Consider the following 11,951-nt stretch of genomic DNA (forward strand, 5'->3'; position numbering starts at 1 on the left):
GCTTCCTCTGGGTCCCTCCTTTCTTATTTCCGCATCACCTTCTTGTTTCTTGTCCATTTAACACACACATGCACACACAGGAGAAAGAGACAGACAGATACAGAGACAAATAGACAGACACACATGAGAGAGACAGAGAGAGAGAGAGAGAGAGAGAGAGAGAGAGAGAGAAAGTTAGTTATCACTTTGTCTAATTTCTTAAACCATGTCCAGTAGTCAAACCAGGAATGTGAATGTGTGGTGTGGTGAGGCCAGAGGGAAACAAGGGAGAGTGACTCACATTGCCAGGGGCTGTTATGTTGAGGTCTCTGTAAAGGGTTTCTCTGTCTCCCAGACCCAGAGTTCAGACATTCCAGTCCTTGTTTGCTCTGGAGAAAAAAAAAAAAACAACAACAAAGAGAAACACTCCGCTGACCTGGCTGTCTAAATTCCTAGTGGCCAATGGTATAGTGATCTTCACTACATTCATGGACAAGAGACTGAACCCTAACCCCAGACCCCAGACTGATTCCTGATCCAGCCCAGACTGGATCCCAAAATGATCCCTCCTCTGTGCTGGAAGACTGGCCATCTTCTTCTCTAACCACCTTGTCGTCAATTTGTCTCCTTTATCATACGAATCACAGTGAAGGAAGACCAAGATGAGGTCTGATCCAGCTACCCCTCCCAGATGCAGGATAAGAGCTTATTCCAAATAAGATTAATTAAATCTATGAAGAAAAGAATGAATGAATGAATGAATGAATGAATGAATGAGTGAATAAATAAATGAAGAAACTGGTTCTAAGTGAAGATAGTTGACACATCCTGGTCTTCCAGTAACAAGCCAATATCTCAAGGCACAGGGACAGGTCTGTTTTCCCAGTGTCCATCACTCCTATCTATTCCCAGGAGCTTCAAGCTCTTTTTCTGGAGACTTATCAATATTCCTGTCATTGAGCTTAACTGCATAGTGGGCTGCTCCTCTAGAGTTAAATGACAGGCAATTGAAAACTAATGAGGTGAGAAACGCTCCCACTGTGAGAGCATTGGTGTCCACAGCTGAGCTAGTCACACCTCTGGTACTCAGGAGAGGTCTCCTGAGGTCCCCACATGAGGAAATGGCAGCAAGGTAGAAAAACAGAAGACGTTAGGCTTGGGACGATGACAAGAGTCCTACTTCCTGTTTGTCATTGTTCCACCAGTTAAAGAGGTGACCTGCAGGATACCTATAGCTCTACTTCATAATTAATGATCCAGGAAATTCTCAAAAGTGCAAAGTATGAATTCCACCCCAGATTCTCTCACTGTGGGAAGCAGGATCTGGATTTTTTTTAAAAAGGGGTTTGTTTTGTTTTGTTTCGTTTTGTTTGTTTGTTTTATTATGTGCATCGTTGTTTTTTCTGTGTGTGTGTATCTGGGTGAGGATATAGGGTTCCCTGGAACTGGAGCTACAGACAGCTGTGAGCCGCCATGTAGGGGCTGTGGTCCTCTGTAAGAGCAGCTAGTGCTCTTAACCACTGAGTCATGTCTCCAGTCCCTTTAAACAGTTTCCAATAAAAGGTTGCAGCTGACATAATTACTGCCAGGGCCAGAGTTCTATCTTAAGAATAGGGAAACTGTGATCTGAGAGCCACGAGCAGGTCACGATTTACTTCGGAAAATAAGAGTGCATGGGTACACAGCCACACCCCTCCATGAGCATGCTGCCTGTGGCGCCTTTCTCCCTGCAGTGGTAGAGTTGACTGTGGCCCCCAATGCCTAAAATACTTGTTGTTCAAGTCCACCTTCCATTACCTCCATTGCAATTACTCCACCCTCCCCACTGCTTCTCTCCCAATTTCGTGTGTGTGTGTGTGTGTGTGTGTGTGTGTGTGTGTGTGTGTTTCTAACCCACTAGGTGCGCTTAGTGTTGCCTGTATGTTCATGGCTATAGGCACATGTACTACAGCGTGGGTAGCCTCTCGGGGGCCTCATCCTTAAAGAAAACTGACTCCACTTCTCCCAGCAGCCATCAAGGCCAATAGCTCCTCAATTAGTGATGGGGACTTCATAACCACCTCAGCCTCCATGCTGGGACTTTGTCTGGCTTAGCTTTGCATCCTGTCCCAACCCCGGTGAGTTCACATGGGCAAGCACTCTGTCATGTCTGGAAAACAGCCTCTGGCTCCTCGTCTTTCTACCCCCTCTTCTGAGATGATCCTTGGGAGGGAGAGAGTGATATAGATATTCCATTGAGGATCAAGGCTCCTTGTTTGAAATGTCGACATCCCCACCCCTGTCAACAAAGGACAATAAAATGATGTGAAAAGGGAGAGAGGGAAACAAGCTTGTGGGGAAGGGGACAGCAATTCCAAACTCCAAAGGCTTAAAGATTCAAAACTAAGCAAGCAGAATCACCAACTCTGGGGTCCAGCCAGGGTACCTGTGGACAGAGATCACCCAAGATCATCTTCATTATCAATCACTCTGTGGACCTGAGACCTTTTTGTCCCAGGAAGCAGACCATCTGTCTTGTGCTATAGACAGAGCTGACAGCGTGACAGTGTTCATATGGAAGACAAGGGTCCTAGCCTGGTGGGTCCAGAGTGGCTAGCTGGGCATGCATGAGCATTAGCCAGTTGCGATGCTCAGAGCCCCCTCTGCGAGCCATCTGTGTCAGGCCCGCTATCTTCCCAGCTTTCCATGTCCACCAGGGTATGTTACCCCAGATGTTCAGGAGCAAACGGCAGTCAACACCAGGAGTCCAGGCAGATTTGCATTACTTAAAACTGACTTGAAACACACGCACATGTCAATCAATGTAATCTGTTCAGCTGGCAAATGAAACCAGGCCTCGGGGAAATTCCAGATCAAACATATCCACCAGGAACCAAACAATCTGGGGGCTTTGTCTGAAATAACTGTCGGTGCCAGGGAGTTGGGGTCATGTGGCCTCCCACAAACATATGACACCAGGGCATTGGAAAAGAGAACAGCCCCTACACAAGCAAAACTGTGACTTCATTCTAATGCTGTATCAAAGCATATTTTTCTTTTTTATTGATTTTATTGAGCTATACATTTTTTCTGTTCCTCTCCCTTCCTCCTCAACCCTCTCCCATCGTCCCTATGCTCCCAATTTACTCAGGAAATCTTGTCCTTTTCTACTTCCCATGTAGATTAGATCCATGTATGTCTCTCTTAGGGTCCTCATTGTTGTCTAAGTTCTCTGGGGTTGTGAATTGTAGGCTGGTTTTCTTTGCTTTATGTTTAAAAGTGAGTGACTACATATGATATTTGTCTTTCTGGGTACATATGATATTTGTCTTTCTGGGTCTGGGTTACCTCATTTAATATAATGTTTTCTAGATCCATCCATTTGCTTGCAAAATTCAACATGTCATTTTTTTTCTGCTGTGTAGTACCCCATTGTGTAAATGTATCACATTTTCCTTATCCATTCTTTGGTCAAGGGGCATTTAGATTGTTTCCAGGTTCTGGCTATGATAAACAATGCTGCTATGAACATAGTTGAGCACATGTCCTTGTGTTACAACTGAGCATCCTTTGGGTATATACCCAAAAGTGGTATTGCTGGGTCTTGAGGAAGGTTGTTTCCTAATTCTCTGAGAAATCTCCATACTGATATCCAATGGGGCTGTACTAATTTTCACTCCTACCAGCAATGCAAGAGTGTTCATTCCCTTTACCCCACATCCTCTCCAGCATAAGTTGTCATCAGAGTTTTTGACCTTGGCCATTTTTACAGGTATAAGATGGAATCTCAGAGTTGTTTTGATTTGCAATTCTCTAATGGCTAAGGATGTTGAGTGTTTCCTTAAGTGTCTTTCAGCCATTTTAGATTCCTCTGTTGAGAATTCTCTCTTTAGGTCTGTACTCCTTTTTCTTTATTGAATTATTTGTTCTTGAGTTCTTTATATGTTTTGGAGATCAGACCCTATTCCATGTGGGGTTGGTGAAGATCTTTTCCCATTCTGTAGGCTGCCATTTTGTCTTGTTGACCGTGTCCTTTGCTTTACAGAAGCTTTTTGGTTTCAGGAGGTCCCATTTATTAATTGTTTCTCTCGGTGTCTGTGCTACTGGGGTTATATTTAGGAAGTGGTCTCTTGTGCCAACGCGTTCCAGTGTACTTCCTACTTTCTCTTCTATGAGGTTCAGTGTGGTTGGCTTTATGTTTTAATTTGTATACATGGACCAGTCTCAGGTCTGCATGGAAACCCAGAATCACTCAATAATTAAGGGGCACTTCATTGCCTACTTCCCTCTCCGCTGTCCCCTAATTTCAATGTTAAGTTTGCCACCAGTCAGCAAAGGATGGGACAGCCACCTGCCTACCGGCTGTCTCTGGCCTCACAGCCCACCCTCACGGGGGGACATGGCTAGGTTTTGCATGCTGAGGATCACAACAATCCACTGAAGAAGGGTATGTCAATGACACTCTAATGGCGAGACCCTCAAAGCAAGGCAGAGGTGAATTCCCACAATCTACTTTCCTCCCTACCTCCACTTACCATTTCCCTACCATGCTGGCTGAGGTCACCACCCCAAACTTCTACACCCAGTCTTGCATCTAAACCTCTATGCTTGCAGGAACCTGAACAAAACAGCAGGAGTCAATCCGCCTCCCACGCCCTTCTCACTGGAGCCCAGACCCTGATCACTTCTGATCCAGAGTAAGTGACCAGCAAGGACTCAGACTGTGGCCCCAGTAGTGTCATAGTGTCTGGCGATGCTATGATAGAATCAGTGCATTTCTCAGCTCAGCATCTTGTAAATAATCTCAGCTCCTCGCCTGTGTGATGCATTTACAGGAGCTAGGCGAGCTATCCTTCTCCCATTTACTTCTCGCCAGGTGGCATTGATGCGGGCTTTTCTCCGCCTAGTTGAGCTGGCGCTTCTCAACAGGGAGTGCTATTTTCATAAATTTGTGTTTTTGGATCACCCACAGCTCAAAGCCCTGCTTTTGGTGTGTCAGTAATAACTGGCGGGTCTCTCTCAGGGGCACAGTGACTCAATCATGGGCACAGTAGGCCTTGCTCTAAGCCCAGCGCTGCAGCTCAGCCCACACGCTCCTCTGTGATTCAGGACCATGAGCATCTTCTGATCCTCCCAGAGCTCCAGCCGCCGCCCCCGAAATGTCTCTCCGTGTAATTAAATAGACAACTAAATTCAACTTACAGCTAGAAATTGATGTAATTCTTCACAAAGAGAAGTCACTGGGATGCTGGGGGCCAGAGGGCACACTGTGTCGAAGCTGTAGAAAAATGGTGACTAAGAAAATATCTCCATTGGTACAGTGCTTGTCTGTGAGTAGAAGAACGAAGGCTTGGTGTCCAAAACCGGCATGAGCAAGCCAGGAGTGATGGCGCGAGCCTGTAACCCAACACTGAGGAGACAAAGACAGGTGAGTGTATGGGTCCACTAGCCAGCTAGTCTGGCTTAATCGGAAGCTATGGGCTGCTGAAGACCCCTGTCTCAAAAGCAATACAGTGAACAGCACCTAGAAATGACTTCCAAGTTTGTCTACACACGAACATGTGCCTCCCACACACACACACACACACACACAAATGAAGGAGCTGGATGAGGGGCACACCACCATGATTCCGTGTCTACATAGGGAAACTTCCCAGTGTACAGATCCCAGAACCGTTGAAAACACAGAACGCAGAAAGAGTTCTTGAGTTCAAAGCTGAGCCCTCCTATTCCCAGATTTGTGACCCAAGGCAAGCAGACACTCAGTATTCAAATAAGAAAATATGGCTTGTGAGTTCCTTTCCATCAACTGCGACCAAAATATCAGACACAAACAAATGAAACGTGCTATTTTAGCTCACCTTTCAGAGGGTTTGGTCTACCATGGCTGGAAAGGCATGACGGGGCAGCAAGTTCATATCAGGGCAGGGCAGGAGCAGAGAAATGAGAATGCCAGCACCTCTGGCTTTATCCGTTAATCCCATGCAGGACCCTATCCAGGGTAAAGGGTCACCCACACTCAGGACAGTCTTTCTTCCTCAGACGTCCAGAAATATCCCCATAGACACACATAGACGGAGTGCCTCTTTTAAATCCGGTCAAGTTGCTAAAAGAGATTGCCCATTCTGTCTACCTAGAACTTAAAACTCATGCTTGTATGAAAGTGGGTGTTTGAGAAAGATGTCCGTTCTCTTGAGGAGATCAGGTGTCCCACGCAGCAAAAACTGCTCTTCCAGAGATCAATAAAAGGGGACATGTCTCTCTCCCACTCACAGGAGAGTTGTTCAAAGGCAGAAATGGCAAACGGACATTGTTGAGACCCACATAGTGATAGTGAGAGAAGGCTATTTGGGGTGTTCATTAAACACTGGAGGAGGGTTTGGAGAATTTGGTGATAGGATATGGGGGAAAGAATCCACATTGGGCCTGCAGATGGGGGCTCAGAGCCGTTCATTCCATGTGGACCTACAACATGAGGCTGCCTGAGTAAAGAAGGCTGGTGGGGGTCACAGAGACCTCTAAATTATAATTAATGAAGACTTAGGAGGAGCACCACACAGGGAACATTGGCCTTCCTCCTGCTGTGCCTTTGTCAACTTGCAAATGGATTATAATTGCCAGCCTTCCCTTCCCTTTCTTTAGGATGAAATTGCCCAGGGCACTTCTGAGTTTCTCCTCAGCCCTGAAATCCCACGTGGAGAGTCTCAGAATCCCTTGGGATGGTGGTAGTACTTGTGGAAAGTATATATTTCTGAGTCAAGGCCCCACCAGAAAATGTTTACTTTGGGTCTGGTCATCTGCATTTTCCAAAGTCCCCAAGAACTCACTTTGAAGAATACCTTGGGGAAAGGGAAGCATTATTAGTTTGGGTTGGGGAGTGACAATTTTGAGGCAGATGGTTTTTAGAAGTTGTGTTTATAGACTTCCTATCTAAAGTCTGTTTGTTGAACTTGTCTACCGCCTGGCAGTTGTTAAGGCATTAACAGAGGGGCTTATGGTTTGATTGCTAAGTAACAAACTACCTGTCCTAAAATTTAGTGGCATTTTGTTATGTTCATGCACTCTACAAAGAGAAGGATGGTGAATGATCTCTGTTCCTTGATAGCTGGGGCTTTAATTGGGAACTCTGGAAGGCAAAAGATCAGGTTATTAGTGATTGGTATCACCTGGAGGCATCTTACTTACGTGTCTGATGTTAATTATGACGGTTGTCCTGAACTCCCCCACAACATGGTAGCCTTGGCTTTCTTACACAGTGGCTCAAGGCACAAATATGAGTGTCTCAGAAGAACCAGGAAAGAAATTGTCACTGTGAAAACCACATGGCTTCGCCTTCATCCTACTCTGCCAGTAAACCAGTCACTTAGGTCAACCATGGTTCAGAGAGAAGGGACACAGACCCTACCTTTCAGTGGAAGGAGCGTCAGAGAGTTCAGAGGCATGCTTTAAAACGCTTCCATGGCAGAACCAGATTGTGAGCCTATAAGAAGGGCTGACTTCCCACCAAGAAAACAACCAAGCACTGATTTGGTTGTGAATCCTGCTGGGCCTTTTCTTAACCCCTTCAGAATGCTCCCTTTCTCTGGAGTGTTGTTTGCTGTTGCTGGTTTTAGCAAGGAAGAGCCACATAGGTTGGAACCCCTCAGGACTTCTACCCTGCCTCCTACTGTGATCTCCTGGGCCAGATTTTGAAATTTGAATTTTGAAATTTTCATTCCCATCTTCTCCAGAGCAAGGCCCTGAACAATGACTGTAAACACTGGGAAAACATGGTTAAGAGAAGTTTACAGAGTTCAGAGAGAGTCCCAGAAACAGTCATCAGTTAAAATGTGAAGCCTTTCCTCAGTGTATAAAGGTAACAGTCATGAGCCTACAGGGTCACAAGGACCCACTGTCATCCGGAAAAGTGATTTTTATAGGATTTTGTCCATGTCCAGAACTAGAGGATGTGGATTTTTCTCATAAATCCCAATTTTAAATTCACTTTGGGGAACCACACTACCTATCCACATTAGCTTTCCACAGAGAATGGGCAAAGGAAGCCAATATACATCACCAGATGGCCATGGAACAGTGCAAGGGGGCTGGTCATGTGATCAGAATATGTGACAAGCTGGATGGAAGGTCCTGGTAGTCTAGCTTTAGAAGAGTCCTGGACCCTGAAGTTGATTAGCTCTGGGACCACACCCTAGAAGTGGTACACATCCTCAACCAAAACCCATGCCTCTCTCTCTCTCCAGGCATCACTGTGGGAGAGAACAAGGCTGGGCTTAGTACCCTCTCCCCACCCCATTGTGTCCCAGTCCTGGTCTCAATGCTGCTGTATAGCTAAGATAGTAACGGACACTTAGAGCAAACATTGATGGGCTATGCTGATCCCAACAAGTTACTTGTCCACACTATTTTCAGATTGGAGAACTTTGGCAAGGCTGATGTAAGAATTAGTCAAGATGACATAAGTCAATGTCAAGCATACATGTGCCAATTTATATGACATTCTGACAGTATCAAGAGCTTTATCTCATTGCACAGAACGCTGGGATCAGCTACCATGGCTACCTAGAGGAAATGAGGACTCTATCAGAGAGGTGCTGGGTCCCTCGGGCACACTTCTGTTGCTTCAGGCAGATTCAGGAATTCTGTAACCCCCCTCCTAACCTACCCCCAACACGCTTACACACACACTTTCATACAATACCCTTTTTGATGCGTACAGCACCCTTTTTGATGCATACAGCACCCTTTTTGATGCGCACATGTAACCAGTAACAGTCTTTCTCAGCCTAACAAAGCGAACTGGCCAAGGGTCAATACAGGTTTTAATTGCAGGATCCACACTGAAAGAATGCTGGTGGGAGATGAGGAAGGAAGAACAGCCCTTGATGGGTGCCTGTAATGAGGTGTCACTGGTCCCCACTGTAAGTTGTTCATAAACATGGCCGCATATCTGCAACTGTCAGCATCCCCGCCAGAACTTAATGAGCTGCTCTTCCCTGCCCCGGGGTTAATGTCAGAAGCTGATCATGTTCTCTGCTGAGATAGGCGATGCCTAATGGTCGGTGAGTTTTATCCACAGATATCCCCATTCTCTGAGGAAATGCATTGTCCCAAAACTCCTGGCAAGATGCACACTGCTTCTCCCAGCTGAGCCTCCTAATGCCCACCAAGCGCATTACAGAGCTCCTCACCTGCAGCCTCTTCCCTTAGCACACGCGTGTGGATAAGAAGATTAGCCAGGCCTGAGCATTAGCTCCAGAGTGAAATGATTAAGACAACGGGCTCAGCATCTGCTTCTTCATGGCTGACTCCTCTGTCGCTGTTCACAGTCCAGGTGACAGCTATCTTATCCTCAGGCAGCTCATCTGAGATTTGGGAGCAATAACTGTGCTGGGAAAAAAATAAACAAATAAAAATAAAAACACCTTTCCCCTTGGAGAGACACTGCACTGCGTGGTTCCACACTGGCTCCAAACAGCTGGAGCAGATAAGCAGGTGACCACAGGACAAGAGACCTTCCTGAGACCTAACTGAAGATTCTGATCAACTAATAGGCAATGAGAATTGACCAATGGGTTCATTTTTGGCCAGTCATGAATGTAAGCTGCAATTCTTCATTAGCACATAACATTCTTTCCTAGCACCTCTCTCTCTCTCTCTCTCTCTCTCTCTCTCTCTCTCTCTCTCTCTCTCACACACACACACACACACACACACACACACACATACACACACAGATGCACACATACACACATGCACATATGCACGCAATCACTTGTGCATACTCCATTGTGTTTTCTGGGAGCCTCTCTATGGCATTGTTTCTCCCATTGAATGTTAAATACTCTGTGCTCACTTTCACGATAACAGAGAGGCCTTAGTCTCCACCAACAGTTCATCCCACTTTAACAGCATTCACTAATGATGACCTGGAAACGTTCTTATCCCCAGGGTCTGTTAGGGTACATTGTAACGAACTAAGGTCGAAAGTTTGCTAATCAGATTACTGAGCCTGCAGGGAGTGGTCCAAGTGGATCCAGTGTAATTGTGGCCATCTTTCAACAGTGAAGAAGTGAAGAGGGAAGACGGCTTTAAAGATAGAAAGAACAAGGAGCTTGTAGGCAGTTTCTAGAAGCTGGGGAAGGGGAAATGTGCCTTCCCCTTTAGCTTCTACAGATGGCTGACTGCTTACTCCTTAGTGGGAGCACATCAGGCTCCTTATCTTAGATTTTCAATGTAATAAATTTGTGTTGATATAAGCCACCAAGACCATGGTGATTTGACAGCAGCAATAGAATATGAATATAACCACGTCTCTCATTGGGGGTCTTTGTAAGGATTAATGGAGTTCTTATAGGTCGTGTCTAAGGCCACCAATGTGGTGACACATGCCCTCGCCCTCAATCCCACCACCTAGGATGTAGAAGCAGGCATATCTCTGAATTTGATGCCAGCCTGGTCTACACAGTGAATTCCAGGCCAGATAGGGCTATCAAAAAATGGATTATAATTGTGATTGTTTTATCAACTCTTCATTATAGAGCTTTCTATCTTCTCCCTGCTTGTGGCCATTCCCAAAATTTAACCCTGGCCAGCAGAGTTGGAGAAACAAGACCTGACCTTTACCAAGTATTTCCCATAACTAAGCACTAGACTGGGCACCAGGACCAGCACCGTATACGTGTTCTTTCAGATGGCGTGTGTCTGGAATGACTTCATCTGGAAACCAGAACAGGCCCAAGCTTAAAGTGTTCATAAAATCCAATTACAGATCATCAACCATTTAGGGCATCCATTCCCAGTACCTAGTTCTTCTCCAAACATCATCTGGGTTTGATGTTTTTACAATAGCCATCTGCCAAGGATACTGAGAAGGCCTCTTTTCTATCCAGGCTCCAAAGCCCTTGGCCCACTTTTCAGCCTGGAAACCAAACACTCTCTGTTGTCCTTATTCATCTGTCTCTTCAGTTCATGGTGACCATCCCCAGGAGGAGGACAACAGCTGTTCTGTTGATCCCTCTGTCCTAGTGCCTGGTTTTGACATGTGGATCTCAGTAAGACTTCGTTGACATGAATGAGAGGCGAGATTACAAATCAGTTTTATTTGTTCCTTTAAAGTGAAGATCTCTCCGCCACAAGGCTGAGATGAACAGGTTGGGCCTTTTCCATTGCTCACCCTCATCCTTGCCCTGTCCACTGCTGTCGTATCTGGTTTCTCTGGCAACTGCCACTGGAGCTTAAAACAAATCTCCTTAAACTACTTGATGATGAATAAATCAATTGCCCCACTTGGTTGAAAGATGATCATATTGGCTTGTGCATTGGTAAGGATAAAACTAGACTTTGTTGTGATAAAAAAAAATAATCCTGAAGTCAGTGGCTTAGCAGAGCAGATGTCCATTTCTCAGTTGCAATGCTTGTCCACAGTGGTCCATCAAGGGGGCTCTGCTCCATATAGTCACCTAGGAAGCCAGCTAGTTAGAAACGTCAGCATCTCGTACCTGCACAACCTGGAGCACATGACTTCCTGGGTCACCACATAGGGGCAAAGGGAGAGCACAGGGGCCTCACCTTATTCTCCTCTACTCTGCATTTCAGCCCAAATGTGTTGCAACTTATCTCCATAAAGTCCAATCGCTAAAGAAGATTACAAATCCTATATAATTGCAAAGAAAGCTGGGAAATGGATTATCTTATGGGTTCATCAGGAGGAAAACATGGCCAATATCATTTACACAAGAAATATAATTAAGATGCCTCCTTAAAGGAAGGTTGTGTCTACAACAGTGTGTCCAAAAATACAATGGAGAATATTACTTTGGCTTTTGCTTAAAAATTAAGATTCTTTTTTTTCAACATAACGTTTTTATTGATTAGTTGGGAATTTCACATCACGCACATCCCATTCATACTCACTTCCCAGTCCTCCCATGTCTGCCCCCACCCTATAACCTCCTCAAACACACACAAAAGGGAAGAAGGGGGATGGAGAGGTG

Source organism: Microtus ochrogaster, linkage group LG8, assembly GCF_000317375.1.
Source record: "Microtus ochrogaster isolate Prairie Vole_2 linkage group LG8, MicOch1.0, whole genome shotgun sequence".
In the NCBI taxonomy this organism is placed as follows: Eukaryota; Metazoa; Chordata; class Mammalia; order Rodentia; family Cricetidae; genus Microtus; species Microtus ochrogaster.